The following is a 5746-nucleotide window of genomic DNA, read 5'->3' as shown; positions in this document are numbered from 1 at the left end:
TGTGTGTGTGAGAAAAAAAAACAGCATATGCTGGTTAGGTATGTTTTGAAGCTGGGATGCTGGGTTGAGTTGGTTTAAGCTGGTCCTTAGATGGTCATGTGCTGGTCTTAAACTGGTCGGACCAGTTTAGGACTAGCACATGCCCAGCTAAGGACCATCTTAAACCAGCTAAGGACCAGCATAAACCAGCAAAGGACCAGCTTAAACCAGCTCAAACCAGCATCCCAGCTTCAAAACATACCTAACCAGCATATGCTGTTTTTTTTCAACAGCATCTCAAAAAATTAGAATATCGTGAAAAAGTTAAATTTTTTGTAACTTATTTCAAAAAGTGAAACTTTCATATATTCTAGATTCATTACATGTAAAGTAAAACATTTAAAAAGTTTTTTTGTTTGCTTGTTTGTTTTAATTTTGATGAAAAAAAAGTGAAAAAATGAAGTGAAGTGACTTGTGGGTTGTGGCCAAGTATGGTGTCCCAAACTCGGAATTTGTGCTCTGCATTTAACCCATCCAAGTGCAAACACGCAGCAGTGAACACACACACACACATACACACCGTTGAATCAGTGCAAAAGTCCTAATATGACGAACTTTAGACTGTGAAAAGGAGCATCTTTCAGTTGAGGCATTAAACTGGCCTCATGACATGTTGTTTTCATGAATTCCCCACCTCAATTACTAAGTTTACCTTGGGTTTTTTTTTGTTTTGTTTTTTTGAAGGCGGTAGCACATTCTGATGGCTGGTAGGCTGTTGTGAAAAATTAGCTTGCTGCTGGAGATATTTTTATTCCGGCCAGCAGGGGGTGCTCATTCCCTGACTTGTATGGGTCCAAAAGTCTTAGTATAACGATGCAGACTTTTTTTTTTTACGCTTCATTAATATGGGATGAAATTAGACTCAAAATGATTAATAGATGCACGCACAATTATCCATGTACTGCATAAATTTTATACATTTATCTTACTAACCACAAACAAATGCCTTTCAATTTGATTCTGTGGAATTCGGGATTAAATGATTGTGCAGCGATTTGTACAAATACAGACATGTTTGCGAATAAAAATGTTCTGTTCTGCATTAATATATCATAAATTGCTCATGCAAAAAGGAATCCATGCATATGTGGATCAGGTGACATGCGTGCATTAATTGACGTCTAGTTCGAATCGATCTTGTTCGGTTAATTTGGATTTTGAGACTTCATTTTCGCAGTTTAGAGCATTTCACGTCCCCCCCCCCCACACACAACGAACAAGGCCCAGTGCAGTTCATTAAGGTGTACACGATTTGAACAATTTGCAAATGTGCGTCACTACACTGAAACAAATGCTTTTCAACCGGTGTCTGCAGAGTTAAGAATTACATTAATGTGCAGCATGTGTGCATCTATTAATCATTTTGAGCCTAATATCATCCCATGCATTAAAAGGTTGCTTCTTTTTACAGTCTGAAGTCTGCATCGTTATAACACTTTTGGACCCATACAAGTCAGGGAATGAGCACCAATGCCGGTGCAGCAAGGCATTAGCAGCAAGCTAATTTTTCAGAACGGCCTACCAGCCATCAGAATGTGCTAACGCCGAAAGCTGTGCGAACGCGGAAAGTGAAGTATACCTGGGCATTTACGCAGAGCAAATGGGCGGAATCCCCCCCTTTTTTTTTTTTTGCTTTTGATTTGCTGATATTCAGATCATTTAGGGAAATTCAGGGGAAGTTAATAATGTTGTTTACAGTCTCAGTTAGCTTAACGCAGTTCATGAGCGTCCCCCTTTGCTTCCGTTATGCGCCCTAATTTGGCACTTCTGCCGAGTCTACACTGAAGCAAGCTCTGCAGTGACTGCTACCCAACAGTAAAGCGGCATTGTGTCACGAAAGTTGTAAACCGGCTCTACTGTTTGCATCCTGAAACCCGGCTGAAACGAACGATTCGTTCAATAATCGAACATCACTATAAACCCCATGTATGCATATGAGTGTGATGGTGCTTAAGTCATTTTATTAAGCCTGGGGAAAATACACCAGCTCTCGCCTCTTGTGCATAAAATAAATCCATATAAATCGAGCAGTTTAATCCAAGTCTTCTGAAGAGACACACTCGTTTTATATGATGAACAGATTTTAATTTAGGCTTTTATTGAGAGAATGAACCTCGTTGGTTCTCATGCATCAAGCAAGCATGCTGGGTGTTTCAACTAGGTCCGATGAGACCAGAGCAGGGATAGGCCCTTGCATGTCTATTATACTCACCTGCTAAGTGTTGTACTTATTATTAAGTCAATGCTTATTAAGTCAACTCTTATTAGATCTTGGAATTGTGATGTATTTACGTGGAAGGGATTTTATACATTCCCCAACACTGTAAAAGCAAACCTATAGAATCTACTCAATAAAATTGAGGTAACAATTTGCATTCAATTTGTTTGGGTAGATTCCATCCTATATATTTGAGTAAAGAGTACCTAAATTTAACAAATACGACACACTAAAAGAAATTAGGTAAAGTCTACCTAATATTTCTTAATACATTACACAACTAATTATCTATAAAAATTGAGTAATATTAACTCTATTGTTGTCAGGCATCAGTTAATCTACTTAATTATTATTATCAGTAATTAGCCAATAGGAATAATTACACATTATTTATTCGGTTCAATTTACCTAAAAATGGTCAGACACAAGATATTGCATCAATTACTTTTATTGACCAAATAATAAACATTTCTTGATTGAACAAATAACAAACATTTAAAATGGTTTAATGTATAAGAACCCTCCTACAATTTCAAGTAAAATACATCTTCATATCACTCAGATAAAATTAAACTTCTTGAACGCTTCTCATTCAGAAATAAACCAATGTCTTCATTCATGTCAGAATATGCACTAAAAACAACATTCTTAAATTGCATGTCTCACATTTTGTCATTTCAAACAATAAGAAACTGCGATTTGATGTAATGTGTGACTACAATGGTTGCAACACTTGAAATGAGAGGCTGGGTCCTCCTTGGCTGTGGGATCATGCCTCACCAACACCTTTTTTTTATTTTTGTGTTGCCCTCAAGTTCATCCTCCTGTTAAAAAGAAAAACAAGAAGCATAAATTTTATGTTAGTTTAAGCATTTTAACATGCTGTTCCAATAAAGTTGTTTTCCAGGTTATTCTACATTGCTAGCATGATGGAATTCCAAAGTTCTTTCAATGTGTCTTATTTATAAAGGTGGGCCATGATATACTCCAATAAAAAAATGGACTAAACTCCCTAAATTTAATGTCAAGCACAATTAATGCTCATACATGTAATTCTTAAAGGGTTCACCTGAAAATGAATGCCATCATTTACTTACCCTCATGTTGTTTCCAAAAATCAGAAGACTTTCGTTCATCTTCGAAACGCAAAGGAATATATTTTTAATAAAATCTGAGATTTCTGTCCCTCCACTGAATGTCAATTCAACCAAAACTGACGCTTCAAAAAGTTCATAAAGAGATGGTCAAAACTTGATATGATCTAGTTATAGGCTTTTATTCGCATATAAATATTGATTTGCAAACAGTGTTTGCAGCATACAATTTGGTAAATGGAAGCTAGTTGGCTATCCACAGCGTTAGACCAGTGTAATGCGATTAAAAGGGAATAGAAGCAACAACAACATATTGGTGGAACTTACAACATACATTTAGCTCAGATGAGTGGATTATTGCATACAAATCATAATGCATGTACATAGCGATATCAACACAGAAGGAGGCTGCCAGCTGGAGCCTCTGAACACCATAGAATATATCATGCAAAATACTGTAGGTTGTGTGACGGATAAGCTATTTGGATAAAATAACAACCTAGACTAGAGAACTGCACATAAGACTGCAACGAACACTGGTGCCGGTGTTGTGCCCAATTCTGACCCCTGCCAGATTATTACCTCCCTAGTATTGGTAGGTTTAGGGTTAGGTGTGGGGGAGGGGTTAGGATTAGGCAATCAGATAGCGATTTCAACGAGAGGGGTAATAATTTGGCAGGGGGTCGAAAATGGGCACAACACCAGCATCGGTACAGCGGTGTGTGGCAACAAGGTTTTTTAGTCACCCAATGGCTGCTCGCTTCTCACAGCTAACCAGATGTCCTGTATGGACATACAAGCCCAGTGTGGCATAAGCAAATAAAAACAATGTTACTCACTCAGTGATAATTCCCAAAATATATATCCAAATGCAAAATCTAATAAAAATAAGTCATTGTTATATAGGGCTATACAGGCATGTAGTGGCACTACACTGTTATATAAGATGATTGTCTATATATTTTTTTCCAAACAGGTGGCACTAATCTGCCTCTGGTCAATGGATTTTAAGTAGTTTTGCTCCTTTTTTGAAATTAATGGTGGTATTAATTTAAAAGGACAGAGATGAGTCTGCTTACAGATAGGAGGTTAAAGAGCTGGCTGTCTGGTCTAGTTACAATAACCTGGAGCTCAACACGCTCAAAACATTGGAGATGATTTTGGACTTCAGAAGAAACCCCCTGCACTCCCCCCACTCACCATCATGAACGTCACTGTGGCTGCAGTAGAGTCATTTAAGTTCCTGGGCACCACTATCTCTTAGGACCTGAAGTGGAACTCTCACATCGCCAGCTGAGGAAGTTCAACCTGCCACAGGAGCTGCTCACACAGTTCTACTTGGCCATCACTGAGTCTGTCCTGTGTTTGTCGCAAAGCTGTTTGGTTTTGCTTGGCTACCAAATCAGATATCAAGAGACTACAACGGACTGCTGAAAGGATTATTGGTGCACCCCTGCCCAACCTCCAAGATTTTTACACTTCCAGAGTGAGGAAAAGGGTGGTTAAATTACTCTGCTTTTTTGCCTCATGAGCACTGAAGAAAGCACGGCCTGAAACGTTTGCTCTCTGGTCTGTTTTTTTAAAACACTTTGCACCTTTGTCACTTTTGCATATGGAAAATAAAAACTACATTTTTGAGAGACCGTTTTTGGTCTGATTTAATTTTTTTTTCAGTGTGCGGACAAATTCAGCGACTTGTTGGACTAAAATTACTCTGGACCCCATACACCCAGCACACTTCTATGGCGTTATTTTAATGACAAATGTCGAGAGCGCATTATTGTAGCGCGAAAGCACATTGAAATGGCTAGGAATTGGGTGCTTGGATGATTTGTACATAACCTCTGTCCAACTGGTTGGTCTCTGAGGAATTTATCTAAAAACAACATATTATAGCCTATGTTGCAAACGCACACATGCATCTCTCTGTAAAATAGGCTACTTTGTATACACTGTTTTAAAAGGTACTATATAAATAAAGCTTTAACCAATCACACCTCCACAACTGACCGATGAAAATACTACGTGACATATGACCACATGAATTTTAAGAATCATATGCTTTTTTGTTTGTTTAGATAAATCATTCAGAAGGGTTTGACTAAACTGTTAAACTGGGTTATTTACAAATCATCCAAACACGCGTTTCATTTCTAATATTATGACTAAGTAGTATTCAATTGTAAAGAAATTACAGATCCATCATTGAAATTTGATTGGTTGATAACTTTTGACAACGTTTAATTCAGGTGCGAAAATAATTAATATCTATAGTGCATTATTGTAGCGCGAAAGCACATTAATACAATGCGCGAGCGCGAATCTCTCTGCTCGCGCGCGGATTTCCCTTGCTCTCGCACAAAACCGGACGCTCGCGCTCAGATACACGCTGCTC

The sequence above is a fragment of the Sinocyclocheilus anshuiensis genome, unplaced genomic scaffold, assembly GCF_001515605.1.
Source record: "Sinocyclocheilus anshuiensis isolate Anshui unplaced genomic scaffold, SAMN03320099.WGS_v1.1 scaffold136, whole genome shotgun sequence".
Classification (NCBI taxonomy): Eukaryota; Metazoa; Chordata; class Actinopteri; order Cypriniformes; family Cyprinidae; genus Sinocyclocheilus; species Sinocyclocheilus anshuiensis.
The sequence above is the reverse complement of the archived record's forward strand: the minus strand, read 5'-3'. Positions refer to the sequence as shown.